General features: G+C 47.0%; 10 non-coding genes across 10 annotated transcripts; all 10 read right to left on the reverse strand.

The window, feature by feature from the left end:
- Positions 1-745: 745 nt before the first annotated feature.
- Positions 746-818, reverse strand: TRNAM-CAU (transfer RNA methionine (anticodon CAU)). Its single transcript has one exon. It is a non-coding gene; the product is annotated as a tRNA-Met (tRNA).
- A 1,473-nt stretch (positions 819-2,291) lies between these two features.
- TRNAA-AGC (transfer RNA alanine (anticodon AGC)) lies at positions 2,292-2,364 on the reverse strand. The gene has a single exon. It is a non-coding gene; the product is annotated as a tRNA-Ala (tRNA).
- A 413-nt stretch (positions 2,365-2,777) lies between these two features.
- On the reverse strand, positions 2,778-2,850 carry TRNAV-AAC (transfer RNA valine (anticodon AAC)). The gene has a single exon. It is a non-coding gene; the product is annotated as a tRNA-Val (tRNA).
- Positions 2,851-6,689: 3,839 nt separating this feature from the next.
- Positions 6,690-6,762, reverse strand: TRNAM-CAU (transfer RNA methionine (anticodon CAU)). The gene has a single exon. It is a non-coding gene; the product is annotated as a tRNA-Met (tRNA).
- Positions 6,763-8,235: 1,473 nt separating this feature from the next.
- TRNAA-AGC (transfer RNA alanine (anticodon AGC)) lies at positions 8,236-8,308 on the reverse strand. The gene has a single exon. It is a non-coding gene; the product is annotated as a tRNA-Ala (tRNA).
- Positions 8,309-8,721: 413 nt separating this feature from the next.
- On the reverse strand, positions 8,722-8,794 carry TRNAV-AAC (transfer RNA valine (anticodon AAC)). Its single transcript has one exon. It is a non-coding gene; the product is annotated as a tRNA-Val (tRNA).
- A 3,849-nt stretch (positions 8,795-12,643) lies between these two features.
- Positions 12,644-12,716, reverse strand: TRNAM-CAU (transfer RNA methionine (anticodon CAU)). The gene has a single exon. It is a non-coding gene; the product is annotated as a tRNA-Met (tRNA).
- Positions 12,717-14,189: 1,473 nt separating this feature from the next.
- On the reverse strand, positions 14,190-14,262 carry TRNAA-AGC (transfer RNA alanine (anticodon AGC)). Its single transcript has one exon. It is a non-coding gene; the product is annotated as a tRNA-Ala (tRNA).
- Positions 14,263-14,675: 413 nt separating this feature from the next.
- TRNAV-AAC (transfer RNA valine (anticodon AAC)) lies at positions 14,676-14,748 on the reverse strand. Its single transcript has one exon. It is a non-coding gene; the product is annotated as a tRNA-Val (tRNA).
- Positions 14,749-18,586: 3,838 nt separating this feature from the next.
- Positions 18,587-18,659, reverse strand: TRNAM-CAU (transfer RNA methionine (anticodon CAU)). Its single transcript has one exon. It is a non-coding gene; the product is annotated as a tRNA-Met (tRNA).
- Positions 18,660-19,128: the final 469 nt, after the last annotated feature.

A 19,128-nucleotide genomic window follows, 5' to 3' on the forward strand; every position in this document is an offset into this window, starting at 1 on the left:
TCCCGCTCCTACCGACTGGGGTGTGGCTCCATGCCGAAGGGAATTTGGGGGTTTTATTCACTCTTGAATGAATAAAGAGGAGTCCAGTAACAGGAGTGTTTTGCTGAAAGCCCTCCTTTTGGTTTCAAGGGTCGAAGCATTCACTGGCAAAATAACCCCTCTGAACTTCACTAAACAAGACTTGAGAGAGTCCATGGAATTCACAAAGATTACAGAATACTAAGGAAGACGAGTAAAGCCCGAGGTTGCTATACCCCTGAATTGGGGAAGCACCTCCATCCAGATGCACGCAGTGCTGGAAAGTCCCGAGGGACAGCCATCTGGAGCCCCAGGTAGGAAGGGTCCCGGGCATTGCGTGGACTCCGCGGGTGAGACTTGAGATAGGAGTTCTGGGGGCTTCTGCTTATAATTCCAGCCCGCACACTGCTCTCATCAGTTTGCATGCAAAAATGCAGCTCTGGATGGACGTTACCACTGCTGTTGGTTTCCCCATGTGAGGCACAAGTTTTTCTAGACCCCCGGGGGACTGGCCAGGGCCCCAGGGCTCAGGAAATTCCCTTTCTTCGCCTAAGCACCGTGTGCCTTGCTGGCAGCAACTGTTAGGTGTGTAAGAAGCACACAGTGCAGGCAAGGACACAGGTCCGTCCCAGGCCTGTTTGTGTCTCTGAGGCCTGAAGAAGGCTATCTTAGCAACGACCCCAACACAGGAGGTATGTGTCGCTGATACTAAAAGATACAGAACACCTGCCCTCTCTGAAGCTCGAACTCAGGACCTTCAGATTATGAGACTGACGCGCTGCCCACTGCGCTAAGAGGGCCAGTGCCTGGCACATCTGGCACGGAAAGTAAAATATGAAACATTATTTTCCAGGCTTATCCATTGGTTTCCAGCTATTGAAGAATATAATCAATGCTACCTGTAAATCATTCCATTTAAACCAAGGCTGCGCCTGAAGAGGTCCGCATCCAGGAATGCTGGAGTCCACACCTGTCCAGTAGACACCCAGCAAGTGGACACTCTGGCCTGCAGTACCCCAGAGTTGTACTGGTCTTTTGCTGCTGTTTTTCCTTTTTGTGTCTCAGTAATCTGCCTCTTCCCACCTTCAGAGATCTCAGTCCGTCTTATACTTCCCTTGGCACGTTACGTGCAAAAGAAACTTAGGAGGTGTCCAGTTAATATTACTTCTCTGACTGACTGAGTCCTCACATTTGTCTACAGTCCACACTTCTCTGTTTCACTCTACATCTCCACTCGGCTCGACCTGACTGAAGACATCCTCCTTACCAAAAACACAAACTGAACTGAGTAGAAAACCTCCTTGTGTGTTGCAGCCTTATGATGAAACTAGGAGATTTACGGAGGTGATTTCATATATTCCAGTTCCATTTCGGCAACAAACGTATGTGTCATGATTTGCATTTTTCAGATAGTGGAGGCTCAGAGAAGTAAAATAATGTTTCTAAGGTCCCAGAGCTGCTAAGCAGCAAAGCAGGAATTGAGCAACAGATTTGTAGATTCCAAATGGTGATCCTTTTTTCTGCCCTAGCTCATGATCTCACTGTCTGTCCTTCTTCACAGGAGCTCATTCATCCACACTCTCTCTAATTCCCAGCCACCTCTGTGCTGGCCTTTTGGGCTTAGACTTCCAAGTCACCTTCGGTTCATTCTCTTCCTTCAAAACCCACATCCACTGTCTTGTCAAATACTGAAGGGGATTGTTGAATCTGTCCCTTCCTTTCCATTCATGTGAGTACATACTCACTGGGGAGCTGTTCTGGGCCGGGGCAGTAGGCTCAGGTGATTCAGGAGGAATCGGACCACCCAGAACTCTGGAGCTGGAGGCATAAGTGTGGACAAGGAATGATGGTCTTCTGGTTTCACTGTTTTCAGTCTCCTTGGCATTTACAGCTAAATAAAGCTTTTTTACAACATCTGTTTTCATAATGTCCCTCTGCTTCACTCTGACTGTTCTTGATTTCTTAAATTTGCATATGATCTTGCTTTTGTCTCAATTCTTTGGTAGAAGCTCAGTGTGATTGTGCTTTATAAGGTCAACTTGATCCACCGGTGCATGGGGTTGTGTATTTTTTCAATGTGATGGTCGATTTTTTTTATCTGCTAAATGTCTCATTAATGAGAGATGTACATTCCAAAGGCCAGGAAAGCCAGGGCTGTCCTGTTTTGTCCTTGCCCAGAGAGGGATCCAAAGTGTCTAATTCTCTCCTTTGTTTCTCCAGGCTGGAGGATTTGCCGTTATCAGCCCGAGATGCTCCGCTGAAAGGGTAAAAGCTGGAGGATGTGGGCATCGATCCCACTACCTCTCACATGCTAAGCGAGCGCTCTACCACTTGAGCTAATCCCCCACCCTGAACATGTCCTTTCCCCAGGTTTTCAGCGGGCCATCTTCATTATTCACTTGAACCTCAGACTCTCCTAAATGCCCACCTTCTCCAAGATGCCCAGAACCAAGAGCATGGCTGGTACCTACTCCCCTTCTAAGGCAAAGGGGGTGGGGGGAGTAGCCATGGGAAAAGCTTGGCGCCTCAAAATTTCATGTTCCAGATTTTCCGAGATGGAAGGGAAAGAAAACATCCCAGTTGGGAGGACTCACCCAGAAGAGCTGGCTAATGCAGCAGGACAGTCTTTGGACGATTCTCTGTTTCTTAGGAGCGAAAGGAAAAGGACAAACCAACAGGAGGGGGATGATCACTGGTTCCTTTCAGGGGAGGCGGTGACCTGATTTTCCCCACATGATGGAAGGCAAAAGAGCACCAGTTGTTTCCGCTCGGTATCGAACCGAGGACCTCTCGCGTGTTAGGCGAGCGTGATGACCACTACACTACGGAAACTCACAGCTTGTCCAACCTTAAGGTATTTTTCCGTTGTTACTGAGGCAGGTCCTGAGGACTGACATATCCACAGCATAGGACAGAACAATGAAACATAAATAATATTGCAGACAAGAGCCATCGGAAACAAGACACGAGAGCATATCACAGTGAAGGAAAAAAGTATGCACATTGAGGGCTGAAGATGAAGAATGAGCAGGGTGGAAGGAACAGGCACGGAGGTAGAAATTCCTGTGTTCAGATATACACCCATTCAGTGGCAGTGATTGTGTGTGTGTGTGTGTGTGTGTGTAAAATAGATACGGAGAGAAAGAGTGAGTGTAAAGCCTGCACGCATGAAGGTACATTGGGGAGAAAACTGTGGCGGTTTAAGATCCTTTGATAAAAATTCAGGCACAAGGTTTACCTAATCAAGGTTACATTTTACAAAAAGTTTCGGAAACCAGAATGAAAGAGAATGAAAAAGAAAGTATAAGCTATGAAGAGACTGAGGTTTCTTCTTTTAGCTCCTGAGATTAGCAGTAGCATGAGTCTTGCGGCCTCTCCAGCCCAGCACCCTGTGGGGCACAGAACCCGTCCCCCATAAAGGTAGAATGGAGAAAGGCAGAGAGGCATGGGGTAGCTGCAAGGCTACATCAAGCAACTTGCACAAATTAGTACAATTGTAGTACAATTTCTAGCACGTGGTTCTGAAAGAGGCTTTATTTCATTCCTTTTTAATCTTTCGTCGCCTGTATTCCAAGTCCCCACTCCCTACAAGAAACCCACGGAGAAATAGTTGGGATCCTACAAGGTATAATCACATATGTCACCATTTTGTCACTGGTCCCGTGAAGAATAAACTGTTTTCAAGATACTCGATTATCCGGAAAAGGCTGCTACACTGTCTGCATTGTCATCATTCCCAACATGACCAAGGTCTACTCTTCCTCCCTCCAGCTTCTAAGCGGCGTTGATGTCAAAGCTTTGTCCTCTACCTGCTATTAGAATCCCCGCAAGCCTCCAAATCCTCCAGTTCTCTTCATGCCAACACCTAGAAGAAGAGATGAGGGAACATCTTTGGGCTTCACTGTTGAAGAGAGAAAGAAAGTGGAAGTTAAGAACCCACGTAGAAGAAAATGGTTAGAAGAAATACAGGCAAAAGGAAACGGGCTTTAAATTGGATTCTCGTTTTCACCCAACTTCAAAGTGTTAGGAGTCGTGGCTGTTTTATAACAGAAGTCCTAAACATCCGTGGTCCCTTACATTTTTCCACGAATTAGAAAGTAGACAATTCTGGCTGGGAAAAATTAAAATTATACACTATAAATTCGTCAATAAAATTCAAAACAAGTAAGGCAAAAAGAAAGGGCAAAATGAATGGACAGATGCAGAGACTAACAGTTTGGAAGTTAACAAAATCATTTTTAAAGCTAGTAATTGTATTTGGTCTGCCTATTAGCTCCATGTACCTATCACTTCCATTTCAAGCAGAAGCCCTATGTATGCCTTAACTCCAGGCACTGAGGACACAGTGAGGGCAAAGCAGTGGTTTGAGCCTAAAGATCCTTAAATTCTAGAGCAGAGACAGGAAATTGACAACGAGCAACTTCATCGGACACTTCCTCAAACACGAACACGGGCGCAGGGGATCAGTTGCCCTGCAGCACGTGAGATTTTAGTTCCTGGACTAGAGGGATGGAACTGTTGTCCCCCGCATTCCAAGGTGGGTTCTTAAGCACTGGGCCACCAAGGAGACCCTGTAAAGTAATCCTTAATTCAGGGACTGAGGGCCTAGAAGCACCTTACTAGGTTCGATTCAAAAGGAGGAAATATCTTAGTCAGGAGCTGAGAGGTGAAGAAAGGCCCTCTGTGGGCAACTGGGAAACTAGCCCAGACAGCCGGGTCTCCCAATTCCCACAAGAGGGTCAAAATGGAACACAGCTTCTATCTTATTTCAAGACTGTGTGCCACTGACCCAACCAAATGGTGGGTTTGCTGAAGACCCACCCATTCACAGAGTCTCTAAGAACGTCACCCATAAACTTCTTTGTGTCTGAATAAGCTTAAGTTCAAGATGAGGGAGAGGGAAGTCGTTCAGGGAAAAACAAAGTGCAAGAGCTGTACACGGATCAGCAGGACACAATCACGATGCCCTCGTCTCAAGGTTTTTGGCCCTCATCAGGATCTGATCACTCACGTCGATAAAGGTTTCCTGCATTCCCTGCTGGGATTCCCCCCTGCCCCCCCTCTTAAACCATATTTAAGCTGCCTGTGCAAAGAGGAAAAAGTATCTCTTGGGTTGCTTGTGTGGAAATTAAATACCATCTGGTGGTTTCATCCTTCGGAGATACTTCTAAAGGTGCTGGTTTGGACTGTCATCACAGGTACTGTGATGTTTGGCTTGGGACAGATGAGTAAGGACCCTCCTTAAGGAAGAACTACCCAAAGATCCTACTCTTGTTCTTCTTTCATGAGTGTTCCCAAGAATTTCCCTGGTTCCACAATCAAGCTTTTTTTTTTTTTTTTTTTTTTTGAGTGTCTATGTCTTTCTGGTTCTCTCGCAGACCCAGGCTACTCAGACCTCAGGCCCACAAATTGTGTTGTATGCCTGTCTCTCTAGGTGACCCTCAACAGCCTTCTTTCTTTCCTCGGGCCAACTGCCCCATAAAATTCAATTACACACGAGTGGAAAGGCTTTCTTTGCAGCAGCATCTCTCTGTTCAGAAAACAGGGGTGGGAGGTCCACCCTCCCACTAGCCAAAAACCGTGAGTATTGAGATGGAAAGGCCAACACAGTCTAGTACCTCGTGCTCACTCCTCCACAGCTTTTTTCAGCTTTTCCTTCCTTGTGTATAGACCGAGGGCAGGGAGCATTGCTTGAAGACTGAACCTGAGCTGCGTTAGAAAACCTTCGGGCACAAGGATGTCAGCAAGTGGCAAAGGAGAGACTAGAAGGCATCTTCAAAGCGATAACTTTCCGGACTCTCCTGCAGAAAGGTGGCCTTGCCGCCTCCACCCTCCCGACCCCCTTCACTGCCCAGTGAGTGCCCCTCAGCACACATCTCCTTCCCTGCTCGTGATGCACTTTTCTCACTTGCCTCTTGTCTGTTTCTCCCGCTCCTACCGACTGGGGTGTGGCTCCATGCCGAAGGGAATTTGGGGGTTTTATTCACTCTTGAATGAATAAAGAGGAGTCCAGTAACAGGAGTGTTTTGCTGAAAGCCCTCCTTTTGGTTTCAAGGGTCGAAGCATTCACTGGCAAAATAACCCCTCTGAACTTCACTAAACAAGACTTGAGAGAGTCCATGGAATTCACAAAGATTACAGAATACTAAGGAAGACGAGTAAAGCCCGAGGTTGCTATACCCCTGAATTGGGGAAGCACCTCCATCCAGATGCACGCAGTGCTGGAAAGTCCCGAGGGACAGCCATCTGGAGCCCCAGGTAGGAAGGGTCCCGGGCATTGCGTGGACTCCGCGGGTGAGACTTGAGATAGGAGTTCTGGGGGCTTCTGCTTATAATTCCAGCCCGCACACTGCTCTCATCAGTTTGCATGCAAAAATGCAGCTCTGGATGGACGTTACCACTGCTGTTGGTTTCCCCATGTGAGGCACAAGTTTTTCTAGACCCCCGGGGGACTGGCCAGGGCCCCAGGGCTCAGGAAATTCCCTTTCTTCGCCTAAGCACCGTGTGCCTTGCTGGCAGCAACTGTTAGGTGTGTAAGAAGCACACAGTGCAGGCAAGGACACAGGTCCGTCCCAGGCCTGTTTGTGTCTCTGAGGCCTGAAGAAGGCTATCTTAGCAACGACCCCAACACAGGAGGTATGTGTCGCTGATACTAAAAGATACAGAACACCTGCCCTCTCTGAAGCTCGAACTCAGGACCTTCAGATTATGAGACTGACGCGCTGCCCACTGCGCTAAGAGGGCCAGTGCCTGGCACATCTGGCACGGAAAGTAAAATATGAAACATTATTTTCCAGGCTTATCCATTGGTTTCCAGCTATTGAAGAATATAATCAATGCTACCTGTAAATCATTCCATTTAAACCAAGGCTGCGCCTGAAGAGGTCCGCATCCAGGAATGCTGGAGTCCACACCTGTCCAGTAGACACCCAGCAAGTGGACACTCTGGCCTGCAGTACCCCAGAGTTGTACTGGTCTTTTGCTGCTGTTTTTCCTTTTTGTGTCTCAGTAATCTGCCTCTTCCCACCTTCAGAGATCTCAGTCCGTCTTATACTTCCCTTGGCACGTTACGTGCAAAAGAAACTTAGGAGGTGTCCAGTTAATATTACTTCTCTGACTGACTGAGTCCTCACATTTGTCTACAGTCCACACTTCTCTGTTTCACTCTACATCTCCACTCGGCTCGACCTGACTGAAGACATCCTCCTTACCAAAAACACAAACTGAACTGAGTAGAAAACCTCCTTGTGTGTTGCAGCCTTATGATGAAACTAGGAGATTTACGGAGGTGATTTCATATATTCCAGTTCCATTTCGGCAACAAACGTATGTGTCATGATTTGCATTTTTCAGATAGTGGAGGCTCAGAGAAGTAAAATAATGTTTCTAAGGTCCCAGAGCTGCTAAGCAGCAAAGCAGGAATTGAGCAACAGATTTGTAGATTCCAAATGGTGATCCTTTTTTCTGCCCTAGCTCATGATCTCACTGTCTGTCCTTCTTCACAGGAGCTCATTCATCCACACTCTCTCTAATTCCCAGCCACCTCTGTGCTGGCCTTTTGGGCTTAGACTTCCAAGTCACCTTCGGTTCATTCTCTTCCTTCAAAACCCACATCCACTGTCTTGTCAAATACTGAAGGGGATTGTTGAATCTGTCCCTTCCTTTCCATTCATGTGAGTACATACTCACTGGGGAGCTGTTCTGGGCCGGGGCAGTAGGCTCAGGTGATTCAGGAGGAATCGGACCACCCAGAACTCTGGAGCTGGAGGCATAAGTGTGGACAAGGAATGATGGTCTTCTGGTTTCACTGTTTTCAGTCTCCTTGGCATTTACAGCTAAATAAAGCTTTTTTACAACATCTGTTTTCATAATGTCCCTCTGCTTCACTCTGACTGTTCCTGATTTCTTAAATTTGCATATGATCTTGCTTTTGTCTCAATTCTTTGGTAGAAGCTCAGTGTGATTGTGCTTTATAAGGTCCATTTGATCCACCGGTGCATGGGGTTGTGTATTTTTTCAATGTGATGGTTGATTTTTTTTATCTGCTAAATGTCTCATTAATGAGAGATGTACATTCCAAAGGCCAGGAAAGCCAGGGCTGTCCTGTTTTGTCCTTGCCCAGAGAGGGATCCAAAGTGTCTAATTCTCTCCTTTGTTTCTCCAGGTTGGAGGATTTGCCGTTATCGGCCAGAGATGCTCCGCTGGAAGGGTAAAAGCTGGAGGATGTGGGCATCGATCCCACTACCTCTCACATGCTAAGCGAGCGCTCTACCACTTGAGCTAATCCCCCACCCTGAACGCGTCCTTTCCCCAGGTTTTCAGCGGACCATCTTCATAATTCACTTGAACCTCAGACTCTCCTAAATGCCCACCTTCTCCAAGATGCCCAGAACCAAGAGCATGGCTGGTACCTACTCCCCTTCTAAGGCAAAGGGGGTGGGGGGAGTAGCCATGGGAAAAGCTTGGTGCCTCAAAATTTCATGTTCCAGATTTTCCGAGATGGAAGGGAAAGAAAACATCCCAGTTGGGAGGACTCACCCAGAAGAGCTGGCTAATGCAGCAGGACAGTCTTTGGACGATTCTCTGTTTCTTAGGAGCGAAAGGAAAAGGACAAACCAACAGGAGGGGGATGATCACTGGTTCCTTTCAGGGGAGGCGGTGACCTGATTTTCCCCACATGATGGAAGGCAAAAGAGCACCAGTTGTTTCCGCTCGGTATCGAACCGAGGACCTCTCGCGTGTTAGGCGAGCGTGATGACCACTACACTACGGAAACTCACGGCTTGTCCAACCTTAAGGTATTTTTCCGTTGTTACTGAGGCAGGTCCTGAGGACTGACATATCCACAGCATAGGATAGAACAATGAAACATAAATAATATTGCAGACAAGAGCCATCGGAAACAAGACACGAGAGCATATCACAGTGAAGGAAAAAAATATGCACATTGAGGGCTGAAGATGAAGAATGAGCAGGGTGGAAGGAACAGGCATGGAGGTAGAAATTCCTGTGTTCAGATATACACCCATTCAGTGGCAGTGATTGTGTGTGTGTGTGTGTGTGTGTGTGTGTGTGTGTAAAATAGATACGGAGAGAAAGAGTGAGTGTAAAGCCTGCACGCATGAAGGTACATTGGGGAGAAAACTGTGGCGGTTTAAGATCCTTTGATAAAAATTCAGGCACAAGGCTTATGTAATCAAGGTTACATTTTGCAAAAAGTTTCGGAAACCAGAATGAAAGAGAATGAAAAAGAAAGTATAAGCTATGAAGAGACTGAGGTTTCTTCTTTTAGCTCCTGAGATTAGCAGTAGCATGAGTCTTGCGGCCTCTCCAGCCCAGCACCCTGTGGGGCACAGAACCCGTCCCCCATAAAGGTAGAATGGAGAAAGGCAGAGAGGCATGGGGTAGCTGCAAGGCTACATCAAGCAACTTGCACAAATTAGTACAACTGTAGTACAATTTCTAGCACGTGGTTCTGAAAGAGGCTTTATTTCATTCCTTTTTAATCTTTCGTCGCCTGTATTCCAAGTCCCCACTCCCTACAAGAAACCCACGGAGAAATAGTTGGGATCCTACAAGGTATAATCACATATGTCACCATTTTGTCACTGGTCCCGTGAAGAATAAACTGTTTTCAAGATACTCGATTATCCGGAAAAGGCTGCTACACTGTCTGCATTGTCATCATTCCCAACATGACCAAGGTCTACTCTTCCTCCCTCCAGCTTCTAAGCGGCGTTGATGTCAAAGCTTTGTCCTCTACCTGCTATTAGAATCCCCGCAAGCCTCCAAATCCTCCAGTTCTCTTCATGCCAACACCTAGAAGAAGAGATGAGGGAACATCTTTGGGCTTCACTGTTGAAGAGAGAAAGAAAGTGGAAGTTAAGAACCCACGTAGAAGAAAATGGTTAGAAGAAATACAGGCAAAAGGAAACGGGCTTTAAATTGGATTCTCGTTTTCACCCAACTTCAAAGTGTTAGGAGTCGTGGCTGTTTTATAACAGAAGTCCTAAACATCCGTGGTCCCTTACATTTTTCCACGAATTAGAAAGTAGACAATTCTGGCTGGGAAAAATTAAAATTATACACTATAAATTCGTCAATAAAATTCAAAACAAGTAAGGCAAAAAGAAAGGGCAAAATGAATGGACAGATGCAGAGACTAACAGTTTGGAAGTTAACAAAATCATTTTTAAAGCTAGTAATTGTATTTGGTCTGCCTATTAGCTCCATGTACCTATCACTTCCATTTCAAGCAGAAGCCCTATGTATGCCTTAACTCCAGGCACTGAGGACACAGTGAGGGCAAAGCAGTGGTTTGAGCCTAAAGATCCTTAAATTCTAGAGCAGAGACAGGAAATTGACAACGAGCAACTTCATCGGACACTTCCTCAAACACGAACACGGGCGCAGGGGATCAGTTGCCCTGCAGCACGTGAGATTTTAGTTCCTGGACTAGAGGGATGGAACTGTTGTCCCCCGCATTCCAAGGTGGGTTCTTAAGCACTGGGCCACCAAGGAGACCCTGTAAAGTAATCCTTAATTCAGGGACTGAGGGCCTAGAAGCACCTTACTAGGTTCGATTCAAAAGGAGGAAATATCTTAGTCAGGAGCTGAGAGGTGAAGAAAGGCCCTCTGTGGGCAACTGGGAAACTAGCCCAGACAGCCGGGTCTCCCAATTCCCACAAGAGGGTCAAAATGGAACACAGCTTCTATCTTATTTCAAGACTGTGTGCCACTGACCCAACCAAATGGTGGGTTTGCTGAAGACCCACCCATTCACAGAGTCTCTAAGAACGTCACCCATAAACTTCTTTGTGTCTGAATAAGCTTAAGTTCAAGATGAGGGAGAGGGAAGTCGTTCAGGGAAAAACAAAGTGCAAGAGCTGTACACGGATCAGCAGGACACAATCACGATGCCCTCGTCTCAAGGTTTTTGGCCCTCATCAGGATCTGATCACTCACGTCGATAAAGGTTTCCTGCATTCCCTGCTGGGATTCCCCCCTCCCCCCCCTCTTAAACCATATTTAAGCTGCCTGTGCAAAGAGGAAAAAGTATCTCTTGGGTTGCTTGTGTGGAAATTAAATACCATCTGGTGGTTTCATCCTTCGGAGATACTTCTAAAGGTGCTGGTTTGGACTGTCATCACAGGTACTGTGATGTTTGGCTTGGGACAGATGAGTAAGGACCCTCCTTAAGGAAGAACTACCCAAAGATCCTACTCTTGTTCTTCTTTCATGAGTGTTCCCAAGAATTTCCCTGGTTCCACAATCAAGCTTTTTTTTTTTTTTTTTTTTTTTGAGTGTCTATGTCTTTCTGGTTCTCTCGCAGACCCAGGCTACTCAGACCTCAGGCCCACAAATTGTGTTGTATGCCTGTCTCTCTAGGTGACCCTCAACAGCCTTCTTTCTTTCCTCGGGCCAACTGCCCCATAAAATTCAATTACACACGAGTGGAAAGGCTTTCTTTGCAGCAGCATCTCTCTGTTCAGAAAACAGGGGTGGGAGGTCCACCCTCCCACTAGCCAAAAACCGTGAGTATTGAGATGGAAAGGCCAACACAGTCTAGTACCTCGTGCTCACTCCTCCACAGCTTTTTTCAGCTTTTCCTTCCTTGTGTATAGACCGAGGGCAGGGAGCATTGCTTGAAGACTGAACCTGAGCTGCGTTAGAAAACCTTCGGGCACAAGGATGTCAGCAAGTGGCAAAGGAGAGACTAGAAGGCATCTTCAAAGCGATAACTTTCCGGACTCTCCTGCAGAAAGGTGGCCTTGCCGCCTCCACCCTCCCGACCCCCTTCACTGCCCAGTGAGTGCCCCTCAGCACACATCTCCTTCCCTGCTCGTGATGCACTTTTCTCACTTGCCTCTTGTCTGTTTCTCCCGCTCCTACCGACTGGGGTGTGGCTCCATGCCGAAGGGAATTTGGGGGTTTTATTCACTCTTGAATGAATAAAGAGGAGTCCAGTAACAGGAGTGTTTTGCTGAAAGCCCTCCTTTTGGTTTCAAGGGTCGAAGCATTCACTGGCAAAATAACCCCTCTGAACTTCACTAAACAAGACTTGAGAGAGTCCATGGAATTCACAAAGATTACAGAATACTAAGGAAGACGAGTAAAGCCCGAGGTTGCTATACCCCTGAATTGGGGAAGCACCTCCATCCAGATGCACGCAGTGCTGGAAAGTCCCGAGGGACAGCCATCTGGAGCCCCAGGTAGGAAGGGTCCCGGGCATTGCGTGGACTCCGCGGGTGAGACTTGAGATAGGAGTTCTGGGGGCTTCTGCGTATAATTCCAGCCCGCACACTGCTCTCATCAGTTTGCATGCAAAAATGCAGCTCTGGATGGACGTTACCACTGCTGTTGGTTTCCCCATGTGAGGCACAAGTTTTTCTAGACCCCCGGGGGACTGGCCAGGGCCCCAGGGCTCAGGAAATTCCCTTTCTTCGCCTAAGCACCGTGTGCCTTGCTGGCAGCAACTGTTAGGTGTGTAAGAAGCACACAGTGCAGGCAAGGACACAGGTCCGTCCCAGGCCTGTTTGTGTCTCTGAGGCCTGAAGAAGGCTATCTTAGCAACGACCCCAACACAGGAGGTATGTGTCGCTGATACTAAAAGATACAGAACACCTGCCCTCTCTGAAGCTCGAACTCAGGACCTTCAGATTATGAGACTGACGCGCTGCCCACTGCGCTAAGAGGGCCAGTGCCTGGCACATCTGGCACGGAAAGTAAAATATGAAACATTATTTTCCAGGCTTATCCATTGGTTTCCAGCTATTGAAGAATATAATCAATGCTACCTGTGAATCATTCCATTTAAACCAAGGCTGCGCCTGAAGAGGTCCGCATCCAGGAATGCTGGAGTCCACACCTGTCCAGTAGACACCCAGCAAGTGGACACTCTGGCCTGCAGTACCCCAGAGTTGTACTGGTCTTTTGCTGCTGTTTTTCCTTTTTGTGTCTCAGTAATCTGCCTCTTCCCACCTTCAGAGATCTCAGTCCGTCTTATACTTCCCTTGGCACGTTACGTGCAAAAGAAACTTAGGAGGTGTCCAGTTAATATTACTTCTCTGACTGACTGAGTCCTCACATTTGTCTACAGTCCACACTTCTCTGTTTCACTCTACATCTCCACTCGGCTCGACCTGACTGAAGACATCCTCCTTACCAAAAACACAAACTGAACTGAGTAGAAAACCTCCTTGTGTGTTGCAGCCTTATGATGAAACTAGGAGATTTACGGAGGTGATTTCATATATTCCAGTTCCATTTCGGCAACAAACGTATGTGTCATGATTTGCATTTTTCAGATAGTGGAGGCTCAGAGAAGTAAAATAATGTTTCTAAGGTCCCAGAGCTGCTAAGCAGCAAAGCAGGAATTGAGCAACAGATTTGTAGATTCCAAATGGTGATCCTTTTTTCTGCCCTAGCTCATGATCTCACTGTCTGTCCTTCTTCACAGGAGCTCATTCATCCACACTCTCTCTAATTCCCAGCCACCTCTGTGCTGGCCTTTTGGGCTTAGACTTCCAAGTCACCTTCGGTTCATTCTCTTCCTTCAAAACCCACATCCACTGTCTTGTCAAATACTGAAGGGGATTGTTGAATCTGTCCCTTCCTTTCCATTCATGTGAGTACATACTCACTGGGGAGCTGTTCTGGGCCGGGGCAGTAGGCTCAGGTGATTCAGGAGGAATCGGACCACCCAGAACTCTGGAGCTGGAGGCATAAGTGTGGACAAGGAATGATGGTCTTCTGGTTTCACTGTTTTCAGTCTCCTTGGCATTTACAGCTAAATAAAGCTTTTTTACAACATCTGTTTTCATAATGTCCCTCTGCTTCACTCTGACTGTTCCTGATTTCTTAAATTTGCATATGATCTTGCTTTTGTCTCAATTCTTTGGTAGAAGCTCAGTGTGATTGTGCTTTATAAGGTCCATTTGATCCACCGGTGCATGGGGTTGTGTATTTTTTCAATGTGATGGTTGATTTTTTTTATCTGCTAAATGTCTCATTAATGAGAGATGTACATTCCAAAGGCCAGGAAAGCCAGGGCTGTCCTGTTTTGTCCTTGCCCAGAGAGGGATCCAAAGTGTCTAATTCTCTCCTTTGTTTCTCCAGGTTGGAGGATTTGCCGTTATCGGCCAGAGATGCTCCGCTGGAAGGGTAAAAGCTGGAGGATGTGGGCATCGATCCCACTACCTCTCACATGCTAAGCGAGCGCTCTACCACTTGAGCTAATCCCCCACCCTGAACGCGTCCTTTCCCCAGGTTTTCAGCGGACCATCTTCATAATTCACTTGAACCTCAGACTCTCCTAAATGCCCACCTTCTCCAAGATGCCCAGAACCAAGAGCATGGCTGGTACCTACTCCCCTTCTAAGGCAAAGGGGGTGGGGGGAGTAGCCATGGGAAAAGCTTGGTGCCTCAAAATTTCATGTTCCAGATTTTCCGAGATGGAAGGGAAAGAAAACATCCCAGTTGGGAGGACTCACCCAGAAGAGCTGGCTAATGCAGCAGGACAGTCTTTGGACGATTCTCTGTTTCTTAGGAGCGAAAGGAAAAGGACAAACCAACAGGAGGGGGATGATCACTGGTTCCTTTCAGGGGAGGCGGTGACCTGATTTTCCCCACATGATGGAAGGCAAAAGAGCACCAGTTGTTTCCGCTCGGTATCGAACCGAGGACCTCTCGCGTGTTAGGCGAGCGTGATGACCACTACACTACGGAAACTCACGGCTTGTCCAACCTTAAGGTATTTTTCCGTTGTTACTGAGGCAGGTCCTGAGGACTGACATATCCACAGCATAGGATAGAACAATGAAACATAAATAATATTGCAGACAAGAGCCATCGGAAACAAGACACGAGAGCATATCACAGTGAAGGAAAAAAATATGCACATTGAGGGCTGAAGATGAAGAATGAGCAGGGTGGAAGGAACAGGCATGGAGGTAGAAATTCCTGTGTTCAGATATACACCCATTCAGTGGCAGTGATTGTGTGTGTGTGTGTGTGTGTGTGTGTGTGTGTGTAAAATAGATACGGAGAGAAAGAGTGAGTGTAAAGCCTGCACGCATGAAGGTACATTGGGGAGAAAACTGTGGCGGTTTAAGATCCTTTGATAAAAATTCAGGCACAAGGCTTATGTAATCAAGGTTACATTTTGCAAAAAGTTTCGGAAACCAGAATGAAAGAGAATGAAAAAGAAAGTATAAGCTATAAAGAGACTGAGGTTTCTTCTTTTAGCTCCTGAGATTAGCAGTAGCATGAGTCTTGCGGCCTCTCCAGCCCAGCACCCTGTGGGGCACAGAACCCGTCCCCCATAAAGGTAGAATGGAGAAAGGCAGAGAGGCATGGGGTAGCTGCAAGGCTACATCAAGCAACTTGCACAAATTAGTACAACTGTAGTACAATTTCTAGCACGTGGTTCTGAAAGAGGCTTTATTTCATTCCTTTTTAATCTTTCGTCGCCTGTATTCCAAGTCCCCACTCCCTACAAGAAACCCACGGAGAAATAGTTGGGATCCTACAAGGTATAATCACATATGTCACCATTTTGTCACTGGTCCCGTGAAGAATAAACTGTTTTCAAGATACTCGATTATCCGGAAAAGGCTGCTACACTGTCTGCATTGTCATCATTCCCAACATGACCAAGGTCTACTCTTCCTCCCTCCAGCTTCTAAGCGGCGTTGATGTCAAAGCTTTGTCCTCTACCTGCTATTAGAATCCCCGCAAGCCTCCAAATCCTCCAGTTCTCTTCATGCCAACACCTAGAAGAAGAGATGAGGGAACATCTTTGGGCTTCACTGTTGAAGAGAGAAAGAAAGTGGAAGTTAAGAACCCACGTAGAAGAAAATGGTTAGAAGAAATACAGGCAAAAGGAAACGGGCTTTAAATTGGATTCTCGTTTTCACCCAACTTCAAAGTGTTAGGAGTCGTGGCTGTTTTATAACAGAAGTCCTAAACATCCGTGGTCCCTTACATTTTTCCACGAATTAGAAAGTAGACAATTCTGGCTGGGAAAAATTAAAATTATACACTATAAATTCGTCAATAAAATTCAAAACAAGTAAGGCAAAAAGAAAGGGCAAAATGAATGGACAGATGCAGAGACTAACAGTTTGGAAGTTAACAAAATCATTTTTAAAGCTAGTAATTGTATTTGGTCTGCCTATTAGCTCCATGTACCTATCACTTCCATTTCAAGCAGAAGCCCTATGTATGCCTTAACTCCAGGCACTGAGGACACAGTGAGGGCAAAGCAGTGGTTTGAGCCTAAAGATCCTTAAATTCTCGAGCAGAGACAGGAAATTGACAACGAGCAACTTCATCGGACACTTCCTCAAACACGAACACGGGCGCAGGGGATCAGTTGCCCTGCAGCACGTGAGATTTTAGTTCCTGGACTAGAGGGATGGAACTGTTGTCCCCCGCATTCCAAGGTGGGTTCTTAAGCACTGGGCCACCAAGGAGACCCTGTAAAGTAATCCTTAATTCAGGGACTGAGGGCCTAGAAGCACCTTACTAGGTTCGATTCAAAAGGAGGAAATATCTTAGTCAGGAGCTGAGAGGTGAAGAAAGGCCCTCTGTGGGCAACTGGGAAACTAGCCCAGAGAGCCGGGTCTCCAAATTCCCACAAGAGGGTCAAAATGGAACACAGCTTCTATCTTATTTCAAGACTGTGTGCCACTGACCTAACCAAATGGTGGGTTTGCTGAAGACCCACCCATTCACAGAGTCTCTAAGAACGTCACCCATAAACTTCTTTGTGTCTGAATAAGCTTAAGTTCAAGATGAGGGAGAGGGAAGTCTTTCAGGGAAAAACAAAGTGCAAGAGCTGTACACGGATCAGCAGGACACAATCACGATGCCCTCGTCTCAAGGTTTTTGGCCCTCATCAGGATCTGATCACTCACGTCGATAAAGGTTTCCTGCATTCCCTGCTGGGATTCCCCCCTGCCCCCCCTCTTAAACCATATTTAAGCTGCCTGTGCAAAGAGGAAAAAGTATCTCTTGGGTTGCTTGTGTGGAAATTAAATACCATCTGGTGGTTTCATCCTTCGGAGATACTTCTAAAGGTGCTGGTTTGGACTGTCATCACAGGTACTGTGATGTTTGGCTTGGGACAGATGAGTAAGGACCCTCCTTAAGGAAGAACTACCCAAAGATCCTACTCTTGTTCTTCTTTCATGAGTGTTCCCAAGAATTTCCCTGGTTCCACAATCAAGCTTTTTTTTTTTTGAATGTCTATGTCTTTCTGGTTCTCTCGCAGACCCAGGCTACTCAGACCTCAGGCCCACAAATTGTGTTGTATGCCTGTCTCTCTAGGTGTCCCTCAACAGCCTTCTTTCTTTCCTCGGGCCAACTGCCCCATAAAATTCAATTACACACGAGTGGAAAGGCCTTCTTTGCAGCAGCATCTCTCTGTTCAGAAAACAGGGGTGGGAGGTCCACCCTCCCACTAGCCAAAAACCGTGAGTATTGAGATGGAAAGGCCAACACAGTCTAGTACCTCGTGCTCACTCCTCCACAGCTTTTTTCTGCTTTTCCTTCCTTGTGTATAGACCGAGGACAGGGAGCATTGCTTGAAGACTGAACCTGAGCTGCGTTAGAAAACCTTCGGGCACAAGGATGTCAGCAAGTGGCAAAGGAGAGACTAGAAGGCATCTTCAAAGCGATAACTTTCCGGACTCTCCTGCAGAAAGGTGGCCTTGCCGCCTCCACCCTCCCGACCCCCTTCACTGCCCAGTGAGTGCCCCTCAGCACACATCTCCTTCCCTGCTCGTGATGCACTTTTCTCACTTGCCTCTTGTCTGTTTCTCCCGCTCCTATCGACTGGGGTGTGGCTCCATGCCGAAGGGAATTTGGGGGTTTTATTCACTCTTGAATGAATAAAGAGGAGTCCAGTAACAGGAGTGTTTTGCTGAAAGCCCTCCTTTTGGTTTCAAGGGTCGAAGCATTCACTGGCAAAATAACCCCTCTGAACTTCACTGAACAAGACTTGAGAGAGTCCATGGAATTCACAAAGATTACAGAATACTAAGGAAGACGAGTAAAGCCCGAGGTTGCTATACCCCTGAATTGGGGAAGCACCTCCATCCAGATGCACGCAGCGCTGGAAAGTCCCGAGGGACAGCCATCTGGAGCCCCAGGTAGGAAGGGTCCCGGGCATTGCGTGGACTCCGCGGGTGAGACTTGCGATAGGAGTTCTGGGGGCTTCTGCTTATAATTCCAGCCCGCAAACTGCTCTCATCAGTTTGCATGCAAAAATGCAGCTCTGGATGGACGTTACCACTGCTGTTGGTTTCCCCATGTGAGGCACAAGTTTTTCTAGACCCCCGGGGGACTGGCCAGGGCCCCAGGGCTCAGGAAATTCCCTTTCTTCTCCTAAGCACCGTGTGCCTTGCTGGCAGCAATTGTTAGGTGTGGAAGAAGCACACAGTGCAGGCAAGGACACAGGTCCGTCCCAGGCCTGTTTGTGTCTCTGAGGCCTGAAGAAGGCTATCTTAGCAACGACCCCAACACAGGAGGTATGTGTTGCTGATACTAAAACATACAGAACACCTGCCCTCTCTGAGGCTCGAACTCAGGACCTTCAGATTATGAGACTGACGCGCTGCCCACTGCGCTAAGAGGGCCAGTGCCTGGCACATCTGGCACGGAAAGTAAAATATGAAACATTATTTTCCAGGCTTGTCCATTGGTTTCCAGCTATTGAAGAATATAATCAATGCTACCTGTAAATCATTCCATTTAAACCAAGGCTGTGCCTGAAGAGGTCCGCATCCAGGAATGCTGGAGTCCACCCCTGTCCAGTAGACCCCCAGCAAGTGGATGGACACTCTGGCCTGCAGTACCCCAGAGTTGTACTGGTCTTTTGCTGCTGTTTTTCCTTTTTGTGTTTCAGTAATCTGCCTCTTCCCACCTTCAGAGATCTCAGTCCGTCTTATACTTCCCTTGGCACGTTACGAGCAAAAGAAACTTAGGAGGTGTCCAGTTAATGTTACTTCTCTGACTGACTGAGTCCTCACATTTGTCTACAGTCCACACTTCTCTGTTTCACTCTACATCTCCACTCGGCTCGACCTGACTGAAGACATCCTCCTT

Source organism: Hippopotamus amphibius, chromosome 11, assembly GCF_030028045.1.
Source record: "Hippopotamus amphibius kiboko isolate mHipAmp2 chromosome 11, mHipAmp2.hap2, whole genome shotgun sequence".
Classification (NCBI taxonomy): Eukaryota; Metazoa; Chordata; class Mammalia; order Artiodactyla; family Hippopotamidae; genus Hippopotamus; species Hippopotamus amphibius.